The sequence below is a fragment of the Adiantum capillus-veneris genome, chromosome 2 (genome assembly GCF_014529385.1).
Source record: "Adiantum capillus-veneris isolate H3 chromosome 2, ASM1452938v2, whole genome shotgun sequence".
NCBI lineage: Eukaryota > Viridiplantae > Streptophyta > Polypodiopsida > Polypodiales > Pteridaceae > Adiantum > Adiantum capillus-veneris.
In genome coordinates this window covers 98,692,175-98,717,713 of record NC_140932.1, presented here as the reverse complement: position 1 = coordinate 98,717,713, position 25,539 = coordinate 98,692,175, and the positions used below count along the sequence as shown (strand labels likewise).

At 44.2% G+C, this 25,539-nt stretch overlaps 1 pseudogene across 1 annotated transcript; it reads left to right on the top strand.

Moving 5' to 3' along the window:
• The first annotated feature begins 250 nt into the window (after positions 1-250).
• LOC147463269 (uncharacterized) lies at positions 251-19,920 on the top strand (annotated as a pseudogene). The gene is made up of 5 exons (XR_015185022.1): positions 251-754; positions 17,221-17,251; positions 17,399-17,895; positions 18,163-19,732; positions 19,826-19,920. The product of XR_015185022.1 is annotated as an uncharacterized LOC147463269 (transcript).
• The last annotated feature ends 5,619 nt before the right edge of the window (positions 19,921-25,539 follow it).

The following is a 25,539-nucleotide window of genomic DNA, read 5'->3' as shown; positions in this document are numbered from 1 at the left end:
ACAATTTTACTTTTTAATTTTGTATTTTAAATTAATGTATTGTAAGGCGTTTTTTGAAATGAACCAGAGAGTGACAAGTAGATGCTCTCTCCTTCCTTTAAAATTTTAAGCTGCACTATAAAGAGAATAGAAGTATAGATGACCCCCTCAAGGAAAAACTCAATGGTAAATCTCAATGAAACGCACGTAGCTTCTGAAACACTAGCCATACAAGCATGCCTACACCATGATGAAGGAGCAGGAGGTAAATATTAACCTAAAGGTTGATTAGGACAAAACATAGAAAAGAAAATATTTGAGCTTGATGGCTGCTAAGAAACAGTCTTCGTAAAGATGTAGCGCTATTGTGGGAACAATACATTGTTGTTTGGATCCACAATTCATAGCTGATAACTTTGGTCTGTGTAGAGGGTACATACTTGGATTGCAGAGATTGATGATACGATCCCCTTTATTGGCAAGAGGTGTCCATGATTGCTGGTGTGGCCTTTTTGATGCTTCTCACACTTCCACTGGTGCTCTATTTGGTCGTCACAGGGTTGGAGTTTATTTTATTATATGTGAGGGAGGACTTATGCTCTTTGGCTGGTTGGGACCCTATTTGGCTGGTGGGCTTCTCTGGGAAACGCCTTATGGTGGATCCAATATTCTGATATGATGCAATCCATTTGTGGCGGTTATGGATGTGGGAGAGAAATTTTTTCTCACCGTTAGCATGTGCCCGTGTTGGCCATTTGCAGCAGATAAGATCAGTGTAAGTACCATTTTTTGAGTATTGTGCTAGCACTGTTCGCCATATCCTTGTAAGGCAGATTATCAGTCTACACGATTGGAGACCTAGCTGGCTGTTGGTCTATCTCATGCCTTCATGTTCAGATATTCGAGCTTTCTTTGGGATATGTGGATTAGCTGTCGTCTACTGTTTGTTGATAGGGACATGGGTTGGCAGTGCTTGCCATGATCGGTCTTGTTTACGATACACCTTACATCTAAACGAGATCACTAGCGACTGTCTTTAGGTTTGCCTTCATGCTCAAATAGTAGCTTAGGATCTGCTTTGCCGTGTGGTTGTTTGCACAGGCTTTGTCTCTTGGGTGCGGTTTGCTGGCTGTTATAGTTTCTGGGTTCTCATCTTATTTTTGAGGGGTAGGGGAGGATCCCATTTTCTTGGTAATAGATCTTGGTTAGCGACGGAGCACTCTGGACATGTTGCCAGCTACTATACATGCTTTTGAGCCACACCCTCACGAGGTCATTTCTGCCACTGTCATTCCAGCTACATTTGTGGATGATTTGGAAGGCTAGCTCTCATGTTATTGATGGTCAACCTTCCACTTAAGCAGAGGAGATAGTTCACACTCTTCGCAGTCAGTGGGATACATCAATAGGCTCTTGCAGGCAATGGCAGAGAGTCGTCTGGGCATGCACCAATAGATTCCTTATAGTGGCACCGGACCCGATTACCAGGCATTATCCTCCACTACCCTGGTTCATTCTAGATGAGTCATATATGCCACTTTGAGCTCGGAGTCCTTGTGCATATGTTTTGATGTGTATGGGTCCTTGAGGGCAAGCTAAACGAAGTGTCCTTAAGGACCCATAGTACTGAGTAATATAGCCTTGTCTTTTCTTTGAAAGAGATTGTATTAATGTCTACCAAAGGCTGTACTAACTGTTGACTGAACTAAAACTGTATGAGACAAATCACAAAACGAGTATTGTGTGCTCTTGGATATCAAGAATGCAAAACCAGAAAGGAAAGAAAACACTTTAACACTAGAGTGCTAGAGTAGAATAGTGTATAATGTTGTTTGGAATTTGAGCTAGGGCACTTGGCTAGTTGCCTCAGAACAGGCGGGGTAAAGGAGTAATCAAAAGACTTGCCTTGATGGATGGTATCAAAGCTGACCAACCCACAAGGGGTCGCTGACAAAGGTGAAAGTATGAAATGTAGGGATGCCCTGACCAAAGGCCTCTGTGCAGATCACTACACAACTAGGGATGAGTTACATGGATATGCCAAGGAAGTGCTGACAGAGGAGAGAGAGAAAATTGGGGGGGGGGGGGGGGGGGGGGGGGGGGGGGGGGGAAGGCTCACCGAGGCTAAGGGATAGAAACAGGGTTGATAAGACAGATTGAAGAGGCAGAGGAGGCGGGTGAGGCAGAATAGGCAGCGGATGCAATGAAGACATGAATACGCAGCAGAAGATGCAATGAAGACATGAACTGGCCTCCAATCCGGTGGACACCTTGACTTTGCAAAGATCCACTGACACTAGAGAACACTTGCAAAGCCACATAAGGCAACTATGGAGAAGAGAGAGTACTGAGGTAGAAAGAGAGGACATTGAGAAGAGAGAGAGAGAGATGAGATGAAATGTTATATTAAACGTCTTCAAAAGGCCAAAATGACCTGTTAGACTCAATCCTTGTGGATCTAATCCAATGTCTGGGTACACAAATAAAAATGAAGTAAAGTGAGACTAAAATCATCATCATCAATGTCTGAGGATGCCCGGCATCGGGCGTTGTCCGAGAAAGTATTGCATCGGTCACTGAAGAGCTTCGTCAATGTCCGCCTTTGTAAATAGTCGTACTGGGTGTGTCTCATGTCGTGCTAGAATAGTCCTGATTCTCTGATGGAGCCTCTGTCGATGTCGTGGTCGCCCTCGTAGACATGGGCATCTTGCTCTCCCGAGCTCAATGGCTATATCAACTAATATACCTCTGGTATAAGTGGGCGCTAAAATCTGTTGTAAAGCATGCTCATCTGGTTGCTGAGTCCCTGCTCTAAAGAAGTTAGTGATCTCCCTCTATGAATGTCTCCCACTGCCTGATCTCCTCAAGAGACTCTCCCCGTGTCTGCGTAGCTCTAGCAAAAACAACCCGGGGCATCTCGGATCCCGATATCTCATGACTCTATCCAATGGATTAAAGCTTTCTTTGAATAGATAGTGAAAGGGGCCTCATGTCTCATAGTATACCGGACAATGACAAATGTATGTAACTCTATCTTTTGTTCTATATAACACAACTGGCATATCGTGGCCTCTACTGGTACTCTCCTAAATGTGTCAGTCTCAATCTCTAGCTAATGCGATGATGTGCGCATCTGACCAATAGCACATTGTATCTAATAGGATAAATGAGTGTCCATATAGGCTGGTCTGGTCACATATCCATCCTCTGTTAGTTGGAGAAGATGCTCTCTATAGAAAGCCATCTTCATGCCCAACTCTTGTATCGGTTGTATCCATGTGCTTCTGGTATCAAATCTGATGTATGAGTCTAGTGATCTCTATCCGTGTGAGAGATAGGGAGGGTGCATCCAAGGAGTATTGGAACAGAGGCAGTCTAATGTCATCTGCCCATACCAATGTGTCCCCCTGTAGCGCTAGCCCTTGGGATGACTCAAGGGCTAGCCGAGCATGTTTGTCTCTAGGGAAGTCCCATAGATTATGCATGAAGGAAACTGACCTAGTAAGGGCCTCGATTACGAGAAGGGGGGCAGCTAGCTTGGCTTGAATAATCTCATGTGGCACTGAGGCCTTAGCCCGAATCATCTGAGAGATCATAGAGACTAGAGGCCTCTCCATACACCTCCTTTATCAGTGCTACCAGATCTGGCATGGTGGTCCACTGAGGGTCCCCAAATATGACAACCCACTATCTTGGGCAAATGTGTACAAAGCATCTAAATGACGCTGCATCCCCTCCCTCCGAGGAGTCATAAATCAACACAATATTATCAGCATATAGAAATAGTGGGATCCATGTCTCTGTCAACTGTGCTCCTCTATCACCATCCCTCTCAGTGTAGTCAACAATCTCATCCACACACATGCCGAATAATGTAGGAGATAATAGGCAGCCGTGTTTCACTTTAATAGTGGAGTGAACCAACCCACAAATCCCCTCTGGAGTGCGTACATACATGCCCCACTACTGACCTATATAGAGCCATGATCCCCCAAATCAACTCTGTGGGTACCCCCATCTCCTGCTGTTTGCGCATCAATCTAGCTCTAGGCATTGTATTGAAGGCTTTGTGGAAATCCACAAAGCAACAATAGAGCCGTCTCTCAGGTGATCTCCCCTACTCAATAATGGCTCTGAGTGTCAGAATATGGTTAAGAGTAGAGAAACCTCTCCTGAAACCCGCCTGTACACCCTCTCTCTCTTCCTATCTATTCAGCTGCTGTTCAAGGATGGCTGAGTACAACTGTGCCAATGTGTGTCTAATCATGATAGTGCAGTAGTTCCCAGGCTCCATAGGGTCCCCTGACTTGAAGATAGGTACGATACTAGACAAAATCCAAGTATCAGGTAGGCCCTCGCACATGGCACGATTAAACATCACTGCTAGAAGCTCTTCAAGCAGATCTCTGGCATGTATAAAATGCTCTGCTACTAGGCCATCGTGATCATATGCTCTCCTTGTCCTCATCCTGTCAATGGCTTCCTTTACCATCTCGGCTGTAAAGAGAGCACGTGTGTGGGCATGGCTCTGGCGGATCTAGAAGAGGTGGCTGCCTTGAGACTGTGTAGAGAGATGATGCATATTGACCCCATCCCTCCGTAGAAGTGATGGCTGATGGGGGAGAATGCGCCCATGGAAGAGTCGCCATGCCTCACCTGAATCCTCGCTAAAAAACAATTGATATACATTGAAACCGGCACGTAGGGCAGTAGACTTTGGCTTTCACCCAAAACTTTACTTTAGACTTTAGGACACAAAGGAATTTCACGAATACACCTGTGACTCGGATTCAACACTTCAAGACATTTCACGACTTGGTAGCTAGAGTGCTACCAAGCAGACAACGACACCCTATAGGCTCCAAAGACTGGTGTCCCTTTCGATATTTCTTTATTTGTATTAAACTTTAGAAAAACTTGTAAAACTCTACAAGCTGTCCCACTTTTATCGGGCTGAAATTCCTCTACTCTAACCTGATTTCAGCAACATAACCACAGTAGAAGTCTCCACAAACAAAAATCCAAGTACACGATGACTTTCCTCGCACTTTAGAGCACTTTACAAAACCCGGCGAGAAATTATAGCACGCTGATGTCACGTGACACATCCAACCCTGTGTCCGTGGACAAGCTACTTCATAACAAGGGTTCCGTTAGTCCAGTCAGTCTAGATTAGCAAGTGTTCTGGCACTTTTGTGAGTCTGTTCACAGACCGTGCATGCCCAGGCACTTAGTGTAGATGCATATCCTGTGGTTGCACACAGCATGATCATAAGCATTCCCATCAGAATCCATTAGAATCCTTCAAGGGAGTTTTCCAGTGTATTTTACTATTTTTCCTATTTTTGACAATTTTCACTTATTATTTTAAGTGACTTTTGTTGGGAACTGAGTAGGGCAAATTGGGTAAGATAATCTATAGGCAAACCAAGGCTAGCACTATTTGGCAGAAGAGCAAGGAGAACATAGGCCACAGGCAGCAGGTTCCCCCTCTCTCTCTCGGCAAGATCCCCCCCCCTTGGTGGCGTTTTTCGTCCAAGCAAGAACCCTCAGCACCTAGCGTTTTTTCAGCCAAGCATCCTCACCATAGACCACCAATCTGCTGGCGTTTTTCATCCACAGCCTCATCGCCACAGTTTCCCCCTTTGCTGGCGTTTTTCAGCAAGATCCTCATTGCCCTAGACTCCCAGACCCTAGCGTTTTCAGCATCGCCACAGCCTTAGGAATTCAGCCATTAAGAATCAGCCCAATCAGCGTTTCTGGAGCACTTTCAAGGCCGCAAATCTGCGTTTTTTAGGGCAACTGAAGACACGAAGAACCTGTAGCAAAACATCATATTTCCTTGCGTTTTTGGCAACAACAGATTTCAGCCAATGGCGTTTTTGGACAGCAGATAAAGTGCATCAGTTTTCAGCCCTAGAGTCGGTCTCGTCATCCCCGTCGTCGACATCGACATAGCCTAGAGTTGCATCAGTCTCATTCATCCACTTGTACGAGTTTGTGCCATCAATAGTAGACTACTCTCGCCAACGAGAGTGGGGCCTTCGGAGGAAGGTTTTACAACGTCTCTGGTGTCGTATTCTCTTCTCTCTCTATCTCTCAGTCTCATACACTTTCACGCACAGTGTCCATTCACTTTGTTTGTGTCCATTGCACTCCCTCATTAAGAACGGAAGGCTCTCCCTTCCATAAGAATAAAAGGAACCTTGAGCACAGATCGGAGCACTCATCTTGAGCAAAGTTCAAACATTCACTCCGTTGCACCTAACATCGGTATCAGAGCTTTGGCAGTGTTCTGTATCACTCAAGGAAAGAACCACAAGAACCACATTTTTTTTCTTGTTGCGGTCGCACGAACCAAAGTTTGCTTAGGCGTGTCGATTCCTAATCGTGTTTTTGAAGAGCGACGGGAATCCCAGGAAAGAAGGGCTTGTTCAGCCTCCCCTTGTGCCTCTTTTCACGCATTGAGAGCGGACCGTGCACTTAGCGGCCAGCCAATCGACGTGAGGTGGGAAAAAGCAACCTTGGTGTGAGTGCAAGGCCGCCAAGGGGTGCGCCCGCGGAAAAGAGCAGAACTCGGGTGAAGAAAAGATCGTTCTCTAACACAGATTGCAAGCAAAAGAAGAACCTCAAGATCCTCAAGAACTCAAGACCCTCAAGAACCCAAGACCCACAAGAACCGAAGTTCCTCGTGAACTTAAGAATCCACAACTTAGTGCATGGTCATCACCCGAAGCGGAATGGATACCAGGCATGAGAGTGATGGGCAAGAAAGTAGTAAAGAAGAATTTCAGCAACAGGGAGGTTTTCTTGATCCTCCCCCTTCGCCATCTACGCCAGGAATTGCACCAAACCCCATGGAAGCTTTGCTTAAGACAATGATGGACATGATGGCAAAGCAAGAGGCGACTCGCATTGCCGCGGAGCGTGACCGCCAAGACAAACATGATCACGATCGCTTGGTGGCCGAGGAACGGAAAGAAAAAAAAGCGGCAAGAAAGGCCGACTTGGAGCAAGCTTGCTTGGCGGCCGAAGAAAGAAAGGCTACTATTGAGCGTGAGCTTGTGCAAGTGTGCTTGGCGGCTGATGCAAGAAGGGAAGCGGCCGAAGAAAGAAGGGCTACTTTGGAATTAGAGCGTGAGACCCAGAGAGAACAACGCATGAACGACTTGGTACTACATGTCCTCACCTCGAAACCCGAACCGGCCAAAGAAGTTGGTGGTTCATCAAGTGGTGCAAGCCGAGATTCGGACTCCAACAACCCTGTCACTGAGAAGTTGACGTTCAGTAAGTATGATGGTAAGATGGATGCTAGTGTTATTCATTCTTGGTTGCATCAATATAATGCTTATTTTGCGACAACTAAGAAGACAGGAAATAGCAAGGTTTTGACGGCAGCTATGTACCTTGCCGGCCGAGAAGTTGGCGTTCAATAAGTATGATGGCAAGATGAATGCTAGTGTTATTCATTCTTAGTTGCGTCAATTTAATGCTTATTTTGCGACAACTAATAAGACAGGAAATAGCAAGGTTTTGACGGCAGCTATGTACCTTGCCGGTGATGCCATCAATTGGTACCATGCATGGCAAGAGGCACAGCTAGCCGCGCACCTAGAGGAAGCCGACGGAGACGCGCCCCTTTCCTTCAATTGGGCTGACTTTCAAGACAAGCTCAAGGCGCGGTTTATGCCTCCTCAGTATCTAGCACGATTGAAAGAAGTTTGGCGCAATCTCAAGCAACATGGTATGCCAATCATATCTTTTTCTAACCGTGTTTTGCAGCTCGGTACTCAATTACGCAAATCGGATGATGAGTGCAAAGAGGCTTTCCTTTTTGGGTTAGACGAATATATCAAGTTTGATGTAGCAGTCTTCGATCCAATGGATCTCAACAAGGCGGTAGCGATTGCTTTCGCACAGGAGATGAAGCACAACAAGGGAAAGCCTAAGGCATAGTTACCCGGAACGCGGAACGGGAACGGCAACGGGATCCCCGCGGAACGGGGGAACGGCTAGGGGTCCGGAACGGGAACGTCGCGGAACGGGAGGTATAAAAAACACCCAACTAGTGCAATTTTTAGCTCCTTGTGTTTAAATACAAGGAGTATTAGAGTGCTTTCACTCTAATACTCACAAAAAACTCGTTTTGAAGACCATTAACCCTTGCTATGACTAGATGATGAGAGAGAGAGAGAGAGAGAGAGAGAGAGAGAGGGAGAGATTTGAGAGAGTGGGAGGGAGAGGAAGAGAGCTTGAAGGCTTGAAGCCTTGAGCCTTGAGAGAGTGAGTCTTGAGAGGGAGAGATCTTGAGAGTGAGAGGGAGAGAGCTTGAGCCTTGAGGATTAGCTTGTGAAGAGAAAGGGGGAGGGGGGTGCATTTTATGAGTCCTTGAGGCCTTGCACACTTTCAAAAGAAGCCCAAACATTTACTTCAATTTTTTCAATTTTTGCCAAATTTGTTTGTAGCCATTGGCCGTTCCAGGGGCATTCCGGAACGGTCCGGGGGCGTTTTGGAACGTTTCGGAACGGCCGTTCCGGTTTGCATTGGCCACCCGGAACGTCAGACATTCCGGGACGTTCCGGAACGTTCGGGAAGGGAACTGCCCCCCGGAACGGGGGCTAGGGGGCGTTCCCCGGTAACTATGGCCTAAGGAGAACAAGACTTCCACAAGTACCTCTCAGACTTCTCAAAACCCTTAGAACGGTAAGAATGGCAAGAACGGTAACTCTTCTAACCAATCTTCCAATAGTCTCTTAGAAAAGAACTCTCAAAATGAACCTAAGGGTAAGGCTAACACAATTGCTAAACCTAAGCTCACTCCACATGAAAAGGTAGCACAAGGAATTTTAGGAGGATACATCACGTCGGAAGAGCAAATCACTTATTCTAAGGAAGGTCGTTGTTTTCATTGTCACATTAAGGGTCACATAAAAAGAACCTGTCCTAAGCTTGACTCTAATGAATCTAAAGAATCCACAGAACCCACTTTCTCTGTCAATGCAATCAATGACAACACGAGTGTGCCCCAAGTTTCTCCTGACCCTCCCATTGAGTCTCTCATTAAATGTTATTGTCATATGACGGGGCAGCGTTTTGTCATATTGTTTGACCCAGGCAGTATGCATGATGTGATCAGTCCCTCTCTTGTTGAGAGCCCGCCTAGAGGTTAGTCAGAAATCTCCTCTCGAGGTTTCTGGCTTTGCTCCCGGTATGGACTCTCTCATCATGAAAGAGTGCCTTGATGTGTTTTTTAACAAGCTGCTTTCCTTAGAAATTTTTGTCTCTCCTCTCTCAGGATGTGATATGATTTTGGGCATTCGATGGTTTCGTGAGCATAACCCTCTCATTGATTGGACGGAAAATACGTTCACTTTTAATGCCAAAAGTGACTCACCCATTGTCATTCGTGGAGAGCAAGTTGTTCATTTTACCTCTCTCATTGCTAATGTGCAGGCGAAGATTGAACGGATTCAAGAAAAGGAGACTCTCTTAGTCTCTTCTTCTCCAAAGCATGACACACAAGATTTGCATGATGATACACATGATGATTTGAATGATACCGATGAGCATGATGATTTGGATGACACTGACAAGCATGCTAATTTGCATGATCAAGATGTGATTTCTCACAAGCATGATGATTTGCATGAAGATGATGTGATTGTTCACAAGGATGCTGTGTTAGTGGATACTTTTTCTAGTGAAGCTAACCTCATTGCAGATTCGATCAAACACGAAGAACAGATCTTGGCTCTCGAGCCTCGGTCCAAAGAACCCTTACAGGAAGTAGTCTGTGTTCGAATGATTTGTCAGCACGCATTGTACGAGTGTTTCATTCGTGATTGTTTCTTGTTATTTCGTCAGCGTCTTTATGTGATCCCTTTTCCTAGGCATGACATATTGTACGTTGAGCACATTTCACTCATGAATGAGCACGAATGTATGCGGATTGTTCATGAAAAGCTGAAAAGTATGCATTCAAGGAAGTCACATTCCATGTCTCTTCCTTGGCACGACACAGTTGTAGAAAGAGCACATGACAGTATGAGCACCAAGCATGGGTATTTCCATTGTGAATTGCCACAGTTGATTGATTTAGTTCAGCAAGACAAGATTCGATCTCATAGTTTGCGTGTGTGTGGTGAAGGCACTCCGTTCATCTACATTGCATGCACAGTCTTTTAAGAAGACAAGATTTTTTCCAGTCACTTTACATGGAATAGGTATGTTCATGGTTTTGTGTTGGAAATGGTTTTAGGAATTTTCAGCCATGGAGATTCTTAAAGGAGAAAGAAGTATGACTCTAGATGAAGTTGAAGCATTGAAGGAGCCACAGAAGACTTTGTGTCGCTTTCGGCGCGGCCCATAGAAGCAAGTGTTGTAGACCTTTATGAAGTTTAAGTACCGCACGACCCACACATTAGAGTGGACCGGCGAAGAGTCCCTTCCAGGATTCCGGATGCTATTGGCGATCTCCCTCGACGCCATACAGTTCGGTACCAGTACCTCACTTTGAAAAGGAGGGGATGTCACGTGACACATCCAACCCTATGTGTCCATGGACAAGCTACTTCATAACAAGGGTTCCGTCAGTCCAGTCAGTTCTGACACTTTTGTGAGTATGTTCGGAGACCGTGCATGCCACATAGGGTTGGGATGTGTCACGTGACATCTCCTCCTTTTCAAAGTAAGGTATTGGTACCGAACTGTATGGCGTCGAGGGAGATCGCCAACAGCATCCGGAATCCTAGAAGGGACTCTTCGCTGGCCCACTCTGATGTGTGGGTCGTGCGGTACTTGAACTTAATAAAAGTCTACAACACTTGCTTCTTGGGGCCGCGCCGAAAGCGACTCAAAGTCTTCTGTGGCTCCTTCGATGCTTCAACTTCGTTGAGAGTCCTGCTTCCTTCATCTTCAAGAATCTCCATGGTTGAAAATTCCTGAAACCATCTCGAACACAAAACCATGAACATACCCATTCCATGTAAAGTGAAGGAAAAAAATATTGTCTTCTCTAAAGACTGTGTATGCAATGTAGATGAACATAGAGACGGAGTGACAACCCGTTCATCAAACACATGCAAACAATGAGGTCGAATCTTTTCTGTTTGATCAAAATCAATCAATTGTGGCAAATCACCATGGAAATGCCCATGCTTGGTGCTCATACTATCATGTGCTCTTTCGGAAATTGAGTCATGCCACGGAAGAGACATGGAATGTGACTTCCTGACATACAAACTTTTCAGCTTTTCATGAACAATCTGCATACATTCGTGTTCATCCATGAGAGAAACATGCTCAACATACAATATGTCATGCCTAGGAAAAGAGATTACATAACGATGCTGACTAAAATACAGGAAACCTTCACGAATGAAACACTCGAACAATGCGTGCGTATCAATCATGCGAACACATAATACTTCCTGTGATGGTTCTTTGGACCAAGGCTCGAGAGCCAAGATCGGTGCTTCGGGATCTATCGAATCTTCTTGTAGGGGATCTGTGGACCTTGACTCGAAAGCCAAGATCGATTCTTGGTGATTGATCGAATCTACAACGAGGTTAGCTTCGCTAGAAAAAGCATTAACTAACACATCATCCTTGTGAACAATCACGTCTTGTTCATGCAATTCATCATGCTTGTCTTTATCATCCAAATCATTATCCTGCAAATCATCATGCTTCTCATAATCATGCAATTCCTGTGTGTCATGCTGTGGAGAAAAAGAGACTGAGAGAGTCTCCTTATCTCGAATCCTTTCAACCTTTTCCTACATATTAGCAATGAGAGATGGAGAAGGAGCAATGTCCTCTCCATGAATGACAATAGGAGAATCACTTTTGGCGTTGAGAGTTACAGTGTTAGTCAGAAAATCCATGAGAGCGTCATTATTACGAAACCATCGAATGCCCAAAATCATATCACATCCTGAGAGAGGAGAAACAACAAATCTTCTAGTGAAGGCAGTCTGTTTAATTGCAAATAACACATCCAGGCATTCCTCGGTGATGAGAGCGTCCATACCAGGACGAAAGCCAGAGACCTCGATAGGAGATCTTGGACTAACTTCGAGGCGGGCTCTCTCTCAACAAGAGAGGAACTGATCACATCATGCATTCTACTTGGGTCAAACAATATGACAAAACGGTGCCCTGACGTACGACCATAACATTTAATGAGAGAATCATCAATGGAAGGGTCCTCAGAAACTTTGGGCACAATCGTGTTATCATTCATTGCATTGACAGATGTAGAGGGTGCTGTGGGTTCTTTAGATTCATTCGATTCAAGCTTAGGACATGTTCGTTTTATGTGACCCTTAATGTGACAATGAAAACAACGACCTTCTTTAGAATAAGTACTTTGTTCTTCCGAAGTGATGTAACCTCCTACAATTCCTTGTGCTACTTTTTCATCTGGAGTAAGCTTAGGTTTAGCAGTTGTGTTAGCCTTACCCTTAGATTCATTGGAAGAATTCTTTGATGAGATACTGTTGGTAGATTGGTTAGAAGAGTTATCATTCTTACCATTCTTACCGTTCTTAGCGTTCTGAGGAGTCTGCGAGGTACTTGTGGAAGTCTTGTTCTCCTTAGGCTTTCCCTTGTTGTGCTTCATCTCCTGCGCGAGAGCAATCGCTACCGCCTTGTTGAGATCGATTGGATCGAATACCTCGACATCGTACTTGATATACTCGTCCAATCCAAAGAGAAAAGCCTCTTTGCGCTCATCATCCGACATGCGTAATTGAGTACCTAGCTGCAAAACACGATTAGAAAAAGACATAACCGGCATACCATTTTGCTTGAGAGCGTGCCAATCGTCTTTCAACCGTCCGAGGTACTGAGGTGGCATAAACCGCGCCTTGAGCTTGTCTTGGAAATCAGCCCAACTAAAAGAGAGGGGCGTGAAATCGTCGGCTGCCTCTAGGTGCGCGGCTAGCTGTGCCTCTTGCCATGCGTGGTACCAATTAATGGCATCACCGGCAAGGTACATAGCTGCCGTCAAAACTTTGATGTTGCTTGTCTTCTTAGTTGTTGCAAAATAAGCATTAAATTGATGCAGCCAAGAATGAATCACTGTAGCATCCATCTTACCGTCGTACTTACTGAAAGTCAACTTTTCTGTAACTGGATGGTTGGAATCCGCGTCGTGGCTTGCGCCACTTGACGAACTTCCACGATCTTTGGATGGTTCGGTCTTCGAGGCTAGGATGTGGGAAATAAATTCTTGATGACGAATCTCCCTTTGAGCCTCTCGTTCATCGCGCTCGCGTTCGAAAGCAAGCTGATTTTCTTCTTGTTTTGCGGCAAGAGCAATGCGCTCACGCTCTTGAGCAAGGCGATTTTCATCGCGCTCGCAGTCCTTGGCTTCTTGTGCTTCTGCTTTGCTTGCGAGTTGTGCCAATGCAACTCGATTCGTTTCTTGTTGTTGTGCCATCATGTCCAACATCGATTTGACCATCATCTCCATAGGAGTGAGGACAACTCGTGGCGTAGATTGCGAAGGGGGAGGGTCGGAAAAATCATCTCCGGGTGGGGACGAGTCTTCGTCACCTCTCTCATGCTCATCACCTGTATGCGAAGTATCCATTCCGCTTCGGGTGACGACCATGCACTATGATCTTGGGGTCTTAAGCTCACGAGGAACTTGGATTCTTGAGAGTCTTGAGGTTCTTGAGGTCCTTGATTCGTGAGAATCTTGGGTTCTTGAGGTTCTTGAGGGTCTTGGGTTCTTGGGGTTCTTGAGGTTTTCTTTCGCTTGTAAACCGCATTGAAGAAGTATCTCCTCTTCACCCGAGTTCTACTCCTTTCTGCGGGCGCACCCCTTGGTGGCTTTGCGCTCACACCAAGGTTGCTTTTTCCCACCTCACGTCGATTGGCCGGCCGCTAAGTGCACGGTCCCCTCTCAATGAGTGAAAAGAGACAAGGGGAGGCTGGACAAGCCCTTCTTTCTTGGGATTCCTGTCACTCTTCAACAAAACACGATTAGGAATCGCCACGCCCAAGTAAACTTGGGTTTGTGCGATCACAACAAGTAAAAAAAAATTCTTGTGGTTCTTTCCTTGAGTAATGCACAACACTTCCAAAGCTATGATACCAATGCTAGGTGCAGCGGAATGAATGTTGTATTTTCTCAAGATTAGTGGTCTTAATTGCTCAAGGTTCCTTTTAGTTCTTTAGGGAAAGAGAGAGCTTTCCGTCTTGTAGAGTGCTGTGGTCACGAACAAAGTGAGTGGATGTTGTGCGTGCAAATGAATGAGACTGAGAGAAAGATAGAGAAGAGATACAACACCGAGAGGTTTGTAAAACCCTCCTCCGAAGGCCCCACTCTCGTCGGCGAGAGTGATCTACTTGATTGCACAAATGCGTACAATGCAAATGCAATGGACTGATGCAATGGGACTATGCCGATGACGACGACGGTGATGACGACGGCGACTTGGGCTGAAATCTGGGATCTTCTTGATGCTGAATTTCTTGGACTGTTTTAGGGCTGTGTTTTAATGGCTGAAAATGGGGAACCATCTGCAACCTCCTTGGGGGATGATCTGCTATTGTGCTTAGGCTGAAAACTGCGTTTTCTTACCGCTGACATTGCAGGTCAAAACGCTGGCTGCTGATGCAGATTAGGGCTGAAAAAGCACTAACGCTGGCTGGGTCTGTTGCTTAGCAAAAACGCTGATGTACCTTGCTTCTGCTGCCGATGGCTAGAAACAGGAAACGCTAGGGCTGAAATGCATTTATTTGTTGATGAAAACGCTACAAAGGCTGATCTGAATTTGCTCTCCGAAAACGCTGGCTGATGCTGACTGTTGCTGGCGTTAGTACCTCTTGAGGGACTGCTGGTAACTGGGGGAAATCGCCAAGCACTTGGGAATGATGGCGATGGCTACTGATGATGAAAACGCCAGGGATGAGGGAGGTATGGCGATGGGGGGTCCTGAGGGGGGTAGTGCTGAGAAGTTGCCTGTTGAGCGGGAAGCTCCTGTTGCCTCTTCTGCTAGAAAGTGTGAACTTTGGTTTGCTTATATATTAACTTAGCAAAATTGCCCTACCTACTTTTGTAGGAAAGTCACTTAAAAATAATAAGTGAAAATCCCAATAAATAGGAAAATAGGCTAAATGCACTGGAAAATTCCCCTAACTGATGTGAATGGATTCTTATGGGAATTCCGATGATCATGCTGTGTGCAACCGGAGGATATGCATCTATGCTAAGTGACTGGGCATGCACGGTCTACGAATAGACTCACAAAAGTGCTAGATCACTGCTAATCTAACTTGATCGGACTGACTGAACGCTGCTGTGGTGTAGCTTGTCCACGGACACATAGGGTTGGGATGTGTCACGTGACAGGAACTAGTAGCACCAATCTGCTTTCTGGATCTTCTATGGGATCGACTCTTCTTTGCCTTCTTCTTGCCTCTGCTGTGTCTCTAGATCTTTCTCCTCTTCTGGCTCTTTCTTCCCTCGTCACTAGACTCGAAGGTCGAAAAAATGTCAGAGCCGTCAAAAGAAGATGAGGACGAACTGGAATCATCCTCAAATCTAACTCGTTTCTTAGCCTTCAAAAGTAGATTTCCGACCCAAGTAGCCTGGATGGGCTCGACTCTGCTTTCCGGGCCACTTCTTGGTCTTCATGAGTCTGCTAACTCGTCGTTCTACTGCTTCTTTCAACTCATCCTCTAAACACACCTTCTGGACAGGAGAGCTAGGTGTAGTTGACTTCTTCATTTGCTGACTTTAGAGGTGATCTGATGACTGAACGCCATCTAGAATACATCTCGTCAAGCGGGTCTTGGCCAAAAATTTCGCATTTCGTGGATCTTTGGAGTACCGAAGCATCTGTTGGGCATAAGCGTCAACCTACTGCTGCTGTTGCATTTCCATCCTTTCATACTCAGTAGGAGGAGATGGCCCATACTGTTCTAAATCTTCTAAGATGGACGATGTCCATTGGAGTCTTCATTGTTCTCGCCCAGGCCAGGTTGGCCGAGCGTCACAGTGTCCTCCTGGCAGGATTCATCAACTGAATCCTTGAGTGTTGTGAGTAAAGGGATCGGATCCTTCGTAGAAGAAGAAGCGACTGAGCTCGGATACCATTGTAACAGACTTGGACACCCCAATTCAAGAATCTACCACAACACACGCGAGAAAAGTGAAAGAACCAAACAAAACTGAGAGAGAGACGACACGGCACGCACGACGCGACGAAGTTCCGCGCCTAGAGAGATTGGCCCCAAAGACTGGCATCCCTTTTGGTATCTTTTTATTGGCATTGCCGTAAGGCAGGGTCTATAGGGAGGAAATTTGCTAGCATGGCCATAGGGGATTAGGCCAATGGGGAGTGGCCTGATAAGGGTGTGTTTTTTGGGTGGAGGGCATGCATGGGATTTCTATTTTTGTTCGGTGGATTGGGTAAATTAGCAAGGGCAGCTCTGCGATCAGAAATATTTCTCGGAAAAATAGGGAAAAAGATCCACGTCTACGCAGCTGCTTGACGCTTCTCCTCTCTCCCTCTTCTCTCTCTCTCAGCCCCCCATCATGGTGTAAGTACTCCTCTTCTCATTCTTTTACACTCCATTGCGCTCGAATGCTCTGTTTTCAGATGGCTCACTATCGCCATTGAAATTCCATGAACATACTCGCTTGCTCTGTTTCTGATGCTCCACTATCTCAGATACATTTGCGCCACTTTGAAAGCACTGTGTGTATAGTTGCCTCTTTCAGCTATTTGCATCTGTAGGGTTAGCTGTGTATGTACACAGAAGTCTACATCTGCTGTAGATTTACTCGATTTAGCTCCTGGGAGCCCTGTTAATACATACTCTGCCACTCATGTCTTTCTCTTTAAAGCTTCACGGAGAAGCTCTGGTTTCCTCTATTGATCCACTTCTCAAGGTTTTCCTCGCCCCGTCATTTTTTTTCCATTTTTGGCATATTTGCAAGTCTCCGATCACTTCAAGGAAGCTGTCCAACCAGGTAAACTGCCACCACACCTTTGCAAACTTTTTTTGCTTCTGTCGATCAGCAACTCGATTTTGTTTATCATCTTTTGGCCTGGGTTTTAATATCAGCATGAGAAGCAGCAACTGTCTATTGATTGTTCATTATTTCTGCTAGATTGAGTAGTAGCAACAATTTGATTGCAAGTGCAACTCAGCTTCATCTGTTTTTTCTGTTCGGGCGTATTTTGTTTTGTTTTGTTTTTTTGAGTATCTCTGTTTTTGCAGCATCTGCGGGAGCAGAGCAGCAGATCTCAAGGTGGAGGGCTGATACTTTGCTTTGTAGGGCTGTGTTCACTATGTTTAACGAGCTTGCACCATTGATTAGATTAATGTGGTGGGTTTGTTTCTTTATTTCTCCCCTTCTTTATGATTTTCTCATTATTTGGTTTCCTTTTCCTGGTAGTCGCAGCACTGGTTTTCTTTCATGGAAGAAGAATACGATGAAGAGCTAGAGAAACTGTTGGGGGAGATCCCCAGAGCAACATCGGTATCCCCTCATCTTGAAGCAAAGGACAGCTGTTAAAGACCATCATCAGCCCTCATCAGAGCAGGTATCTCAAGTGGATACCCTCTCTGATGAAATGCAAACAGTAAGACATCACCCTTTGCTCTACACAGCTTATTTAGAGCCCCTACATACGTCACTGCGGATGGGAACTCCTGCATATGATGATTTGCCACCATCATCCAATTCGCATACCCCCTTTTATGGAGGACTTCCTGCTTCTGGATACAATGCTATGGTTTTTGATAAACATGTTAACTCCCAATTAAAGCATTCTTTCGATCTTGGTTCTACCTATATTGGTAGTCTATCAGACATCATCCGGTTATGTAAATTATCCAGGACAACTTGCAGTCCAGCTATAGCTCATGTGACGACCTCCTCCACTTTGCAGGGTGAGTCTCAAAAGTTACGTAGACCATGGTAATGTTACGGATAGTGCTTCATCAAGTGATGAATGTGTTGATGCCACCTCTATACTAGATGCTACACCCTTACTTTCAACATCCTGCTTACCCCCTTCTCTGTGGTCGTTGAAGCCATTTGTGCAAAATGGTGATAATTGCATTGAAAAGCAGCTCCAAAATAACTTAGATAAGGTAGTACTGGATGATGGGCGATTAGAACAATCTCAAGAGATGCGCTTTGTTCACTGTGTGCAGAGTCCCTTGGAATTTCAGTGTGCAAAGCAGCTGTTGTCGGAACAGAGCTTTGCCATGCCAGAACCATGTGTATCTAATTTGACAGGTGCAGCATCAACACGTCAAACTAGAAGAATCCATAGCTCAAAAAGAAGATACCAGCAGCGATGGAGGCAGGAAGCCGTTCTAGATAGTGAGCATCCTTACCTCGTCATCCTAATCATCTCACACGCAAATCAACAATGGAAGGTCCATCTCACAAAGCATGCAGACGAAGAAAACCTCACTATAACATTCGCTCAGAGCACCAAAAAACGAAAAATTTTAATTGAGGAAACCTCGAATGCAGATGAACAATGGAAACTCCACAGAAGATGCATACTCCATAGTAGTTACTAGTACAAGACTTATCCTGCTCGAGGCTCTTTACTCTACTTTCCATGTCTTTCTTCCCCTCTAAGGCAAGCAAAGTTGAATACATTATTTAGAGCTCAAATTTTGCCAGTTCTGGACTCAAACTAGCTGAAGAACCTTAAACTCATTTGAAACCTACTGACGCTTGAACCCTTCTGGGAATACATTTCTTTGATCGTGAGCTTCTCATGGTGCTCTCCGCCTTACAGTTTACGAACTGAAGCCGACGATCAACTGCAGTCTGCATCGGCACTACTCTAAAAAACAGGGGCTTCTATCTAGCTAGACTACACTCTTGCAACAACAGGGGGCCTAACTGCTGTTATGCACACCTTGACCAAAAGGAAATTACTCTCAAGATTCCATTTTTTGAAACAAAAGTAGCATTCAAGATACTAAGTGGGCAATAACTCATCAGATTGATCTTACAATGACCGCCAAAGTCCAGCAAATTTCCCACCTTCCTGTAGAGAAGCTCCTCGGATTCAAGTAATGCATCAACTCAAATCCACCATGGCGTATGCTCTCCTGTCTATCAACATTGCACCAGTCCAGAATATGCTGAAAGCCCTTTGTGTATTTTAGCGTCACTGGATGCAGTTTCTATGCACGGTAACATATTAGCACGGTACAAGGGTTGTTTGGGTGTGTAGGCATGTATGGGCCTTCTATGTGTGATTGGGCATAGTCACTTTGTGTGCAAGCTTGTTATATCTTGTTATGGTTTGCCGGTATTTGTGCGGCCCTCAAGCTCGTGGGATCTGGTTTTAGCCACTTTTGGAGAATGCACTGTTTGCATATGAGATAAAAGAAATGTACCTATTCATGATCGATTGAGCAAACATAGGAATTTCAGAAAGCTTCGTGATCTTTCAAATCTTAAATTAGTACCAAATTTTTGTGCACTGTCTTATTGCATTTGCTTCATGTCTGTTCAAGAGTGCTAAAGTCATAAGGTAGATTTCCTGTATAGTTTCGACTTGATGCAGCTTGAAAATTCATAATCATATCTCGACAAGTCTAAGCATTCTTTGCTTTCTGTTTATGATTCGTGATTCAAATGCGAATGTGTCTTTTGATCAATGAGATACTGAATGTTTTGGGACTTATTCACTTGCTCATCAGGCATCTGAATATGGACTTGGGCCTAAAAAGGGGCAGGGCCAGCGTTTTCAAGGTAATGCTGAAGGGAGATGATCATTGTGTTTTCTTTGATATTCTTGTTTATAAGGCAAAGGGCCTTGATGATGTCTTTTGTTTCCCTCTACAGATAACCGAGTGGACCAGAATTCAATTATTGCTCATCTGCAAGATCAAATGGAACAGCTGGAGCAAAAGATGCTAGAAAAAGAAAATCAATTGCAAGCTGTGGAAAATAGAACACGACAAGCAGAACTTATGTGCTTGCAATCAACTGTGGAGGGGCTGCAAGAGCAGATTTTGTTAAAGGAGTGAAGAGATGGAAAGGACTATCAATCAACTCTTTGGCACACAAGTATACACTTTTCTAGTAGTGCATTGTTCTCGAAACCCTTGGTAGTTAATTATCTCTTTCATTGATCTCTGCAATGTTGCAGCATTAGGTTGAAAGCCTGCAGTGCCTTCTAGAGAAAGCTAAGTCTGATGCCAAAGCAAACCCACATGCGGAAAAAGTTCACAAGGAATCGCACAGTCTCCAATGCCAGGTGGCCGCACTGCTGCTGTGGATGGAAAGTATTGCCTCGTGCCTAAGCAATGAATCGGCAGATGAAGAATTGGAGAACCTGTTAAAAAATGCAGAGTCAACAAATGGAAAAGTTGCTTCATCTGCAAGTTTCAACAAGCGAATACAATGGGCACACACATATAGATATATAAACAAATCCCATATCCAAATAGATGAAGAGTGAAATGAGTTTAAGGGAGTGCTTGTTGTGAAACATAATTGAAGAATACAAGAAATTTATTTCTAATATGGTTGGGAATTTTCATGTTGGAGTTCACCATGCCATGAATCTCTATTGCAGGCCAATGGACAGAAGTATCAATCAAAAGCACTTGATGTAGATGGCATATCTCTGGAGCTTTCGAGGCATAAATATTCAGCGGCCATATTCGCAGCTACACACAATCCAACTGATGAGCTGATGTGCTAGTTGCAGAGCTAAGGGGGCAGCTACAAGCGTCTCTGTTGCTCTCCGGCAATGGCGTACACGTCTGATGGAGGCGTCTATACCCCGTTAATGAGATCTCTATTGTCCTTGGGTGAATGGCTCTACAGTGTGTGTGCATCTTGCCTCATTCATCGGGATGTTTGTCTTGCTTTTCCAAGCAAGAAGACCACACAATCATGGTAAGCACAACTTGTTGGGAAGAGTCATAACAACCAGGGTCTAATGCAGACACGTCCTCTCCTGTTATCACTGGAGGTGCTTGCACTTGGTTCTCTCCCTAGGAAACTGGCACTGTCACAATGAGTGGGCTTTTCACAATGGAGGAGTTATGTGCACACACATGGCTCTTCTCCTTTTTGCCTTTACTGCTCTTTCTAGACAAGTTGCCCCACAGTAAGCGTGCTAGGAAGCTGGTAATCACACATCACATAATTTGAAGGGGTTTTTGGCGCACACACACTTTTTCCCGTCTTGCAATGCATGCCTACATAGCTTCCTCATTCAACACTCAAGATTATGGAAAAGGACATCAAGTCTATGCTGGGGACACCGGGCGGTCTTTTGCATATGCACGTCTCTCGTGTCACCTGCCAGGAAGCATGTAATCATCATCTCAGAAAGCTGGAGATGTCGAGTGTATCGATGTTATAATGCTCTTTGGAGAGTCCTGTCCTGGACAGGGGGTTTGGCAAACTTGCATGCTTAATGTTTGCAAACTATATAAAAGCACACCATAATTTTGGAAGTTTGTAGATGAGGAATAGACTACATACTTGTGCCCTACTCATTCAATTCCTGATCGAAATGCATTGGGTGAATGCACAAATGTGGGTTGTCTATGGGGTCAAATCCACTGGTTTCGGCCTAAGTGTGTCGATTTGGGCTTCTAGTGTTGGACATGAGTTTGGGAAGAGAGGTTATTTGTATCTAATATGCAAGCCAAAGTCTAGGGAGTTCCTGTAATTGTGCAAACATTCTGTTTTTTTCATGTGAAACGTTTTTATGGTTATGAGAGTGTTGTCTAGATGGGAATGCAGGATTGGAATAATGATGATTTTTATGGTTATGAGAGTGTTTATTGTTGTATATGGCTAGAATAATGATGGTTATATTCGGGAGGCAGTGACAATGATGTTGGAATAAACGCAAAAGCCATATATAAATGCATGGAGGCTTGTGAATTTCATTTTGTTTTCAGCATGATTCTTTTGAAACAAAATGACTGAAAAATGCCATTCTCTCACTGTAGGCCCACTTAAGAGTGGGAGAACACGGGCTAAAGGGAGGTTACACATACGGATTGACATGGAGAATCTCACCATGCCTGTCAAGGTCGGGGGTCAGGGGGTTGCTGATCTTGGCCGTCTATCTACAACACTTTCCTGAGCAGAATTTTCCCATGCAGCGTTGGATGATTGCCATCTTAGTGCATGGAATATCAACACCTTCCCTCCAATAAGGTGTGCATCAATCAGCACACGGAATGCATCGACGATGTGCCACCTCAGCCAGCCAGCAGAATGGCTTGTGCTCTATTGTCGCCTCCACTTAGTAATGTCTATTGTCTCTTCCACTCAATCACGCAACAATGGAATCTGAACTGCCTGTACATGTCTATCACCACTAAGTTCGCTTCATTATTGGTCCCTCTCCCTCCCGACTCTTGACGGTCGAGAATGGTCCCTGAATTCCTCCGTAATATGTGCTCCCACCATAGATCCCGGCCTCCGTTGGTCGCCATGCCTCCTCACTATCTCACATGAGCATTTTAGGAGGGGATCAATGGCTCACGTTTATCATAGGGATTAGGTGCAATCTGAGCAGCCCAATCTACTTCTCGTAAATTCGAGAAAACGGGTAAATTCGGGTGCACCAAAGTTTGCAAACTCGGGTGGTGCTTGTAAATTCGGGTGGTCTGCACCTCTCCTTCCCCCCCAACTCGAACCCACGGTGTCGCCGTTGAGAGCTTATCGCCTTAACCACTGCGCTTGCGCGTGTTTCTTGAGAGCATTGGGAGACGTTCCCGATAAATTCTGGTTAGTTTAGTAAATTCAGGCTGATTGGTAAATTCGCGCGGCATTGCAAGATCGATGGCCCGTGACATCTTCGTTGCCTCAATCTAAAATTGGCCATTGATCCCCTCCTAAAAAAGCCCATGTGAGATGGTGTTGAGGGGTTGCCATGTGGTTGCACATATTACAAGGAATGGTCTTTGAAGGACCATTCCCTATTCCATAAAGCTCTATAAATCGGTTATTCTATCACATAAGTGGAAGAACAAGAGACAATGTTGAGTAAAATGGGTATGGCTCCACTTTCGTATGGGTGAATAGAGAGTAGAGACGGAAGTGGAGATGGAGGAGGAGACCACAACCTAAACAAGAGAGACAGAAATATGAGAAACAATAACAACACTCTATTATAAATAAACACGACAATGTCTTTATAAAGAATTGAAGGCTCATGCATTGATTGACCTTTACCTCCCAACTTCCAACCACTTAAACAAGTGGTGCATATCGTGCATGGTTTGGGAGGCCTAGACCATGTATCTTTATTGCTAGCAATTCCCTTCAATTCTATCTACTATTTAAGTCTAATTGATAACTAATCATGATAAAAATAAAGTAAATACGATTCATCTAACTACATAGACTAAGACCCCCCATATTGTAACAGGGTGTGTGTATTCTTGTAAACTCAATCCACAAGAGGGATTCGTGTCCAAAAAAATCAGGAGGGATGGACAACATAATTTAATCTACAAGACATACAAGGAACTGGGTGTGCTTACCATTGACAAAAAATGTCATGGTAGTATTAAACCCATTACATTTATTGACACAAATAAAATGACTTGAACTTGAAGAAGAACAACTAGCTTCTCTAACTTGTAACAATCATCAATTGGATCTGCAACCATATAAACTACAATTTCTTTAGTATCACCACCATTTGCAAAATTTAGTTAAGCATTCTTGAAAATTTTGTTTGGTTGATCTTTCCACAATGTACACATGAGTCCTTAGACAAATTATCTTTCCATTGATGATTAATTTGTCCTCAAATAGAACAAACATTTGCCAATGTCACATTTGTAGCATGAGTTGTAGACCTTCACGCAATAATTTGTGCTCTTCTCCTTGCAAAAGAATTGACTATTCCTTCCATGCACAAGTTGGTTTTCCTCGAGTACAATAACAATTTGATTGAATTTTTGAAGCAAACTTTTGCGTAAGATTGCAACAAGATCTCCATCAGGAATAAGTGCTTCAACATACACTAGTTGAGTTTCAATACTCTTTGACAAGAAATGCAATATTCTCACTACATGTGTAAACAACATAGCTCCACCTTTAAACTTATTTTTGGCTTGGCTTTAGCTCCAAATAAAGTCTCTGACAGAATCTACGTCATCCAAATAATGTATTTAATCATCCTCAAGAGAAGTTAAAATGATATCAAAATCTTGTTCTTCCTTTCATTGTTTTTTAGCACATAAAGCTCATGTAACAACAATAGATGTACATGTAACATCTAGTACAAGAGGATTTTTAATTATCCATAAGATTTTTGCATTAAATAACCTTTGATTTTTGTTTGCTATATATGAAAGCCAGTACATTTGAACTTGTAGAGGAGCTTGGCAGCCATGATGTCAAAGAGAGTAAAAATTGTTGGAAATATTCTTGAGCCTTGACACTTAGAGAAGAAATGAAAAATTGACCAAACCTCAAGCAAGTGGAATGAAATGACATGCTTTTAATGGTCACAAGTGCTATGTGATGGATGGATAGGAGAAATATTGCCCATTCCCCTAGAAATAGAGCATGATCCAGTACAACAATAAGTATTGAATCATGGAGGAGGAAGACATGGAATCAAAATGCTTATTCTAAGAGTGCCTGAACGAAGTGATGTCCAAGATTTGATACAAGAGAGAATTCTTTTTGGCTTCATTTTGGACAAAGCTCAATCAACTAAAAAATAGTATGACATGTTTTTAATGGTCACAAGTGATGATGGATGGATAGAGGCAATCTTGCCCATTCCACTAGAAACAAAGCATGATTCACTACACCACGAAGTAGAGTCGCTTCCTTCCAAGAGATACATAAGTAGATAGACATACCATCTAAAGAAGCTACAACATTTGAAGCTCATCCAATACAACAGTGGTGGCAAGATGGATGTAACAGGGGCAAGAACCATCCATTAATGGACTCATGGTTGAGCTCATGGGAGGTTTGCATCACCCATTGGGGAGACATCATGACATCCATTGAGACTAGTGTTGATGGACCCAGTAGTCCATGCACAGACCTCACCAAAGACAAGCATGATAGCTGGTTGGCAAGGGAAGGATTGAAGAAGTAGATATCTTTGTGCGACACAAGCACCCCATACATTTCTTATTCATAAGAGAGACACATCGAAGAGAGTTAATTGTTGTAAAGGCTTGCTAAACCAAATATTTATGATCTTCAAAACATTCAATGAGTGTACAAAAAGGACCCCATGCCTCAAAGTGCGCAGGTGCATGCACGAAAAAAGCCATGATTGGGCTGCGTACCTGTTTACTCATCCTGGCGAGAAAGTCAGTCATAAAGGCCCTCACTGTTTTAACTACTTAGCAACAACATGTCCTGACTTTTGAAGGGGAACATGTAGGAAAGGTGACTCTCACATGGGTTTTTTGAGTGTTGTCTACACCCGGATCGCTACTGCACCCAGCTTTGCAAAAATGGAAAAACTTGTAAGCGCCCTATTTGCTTCTTTGTGCATTCACCATCCCAGCTTTGTCACGTTTCTCCTGACCCACTCCTCAACA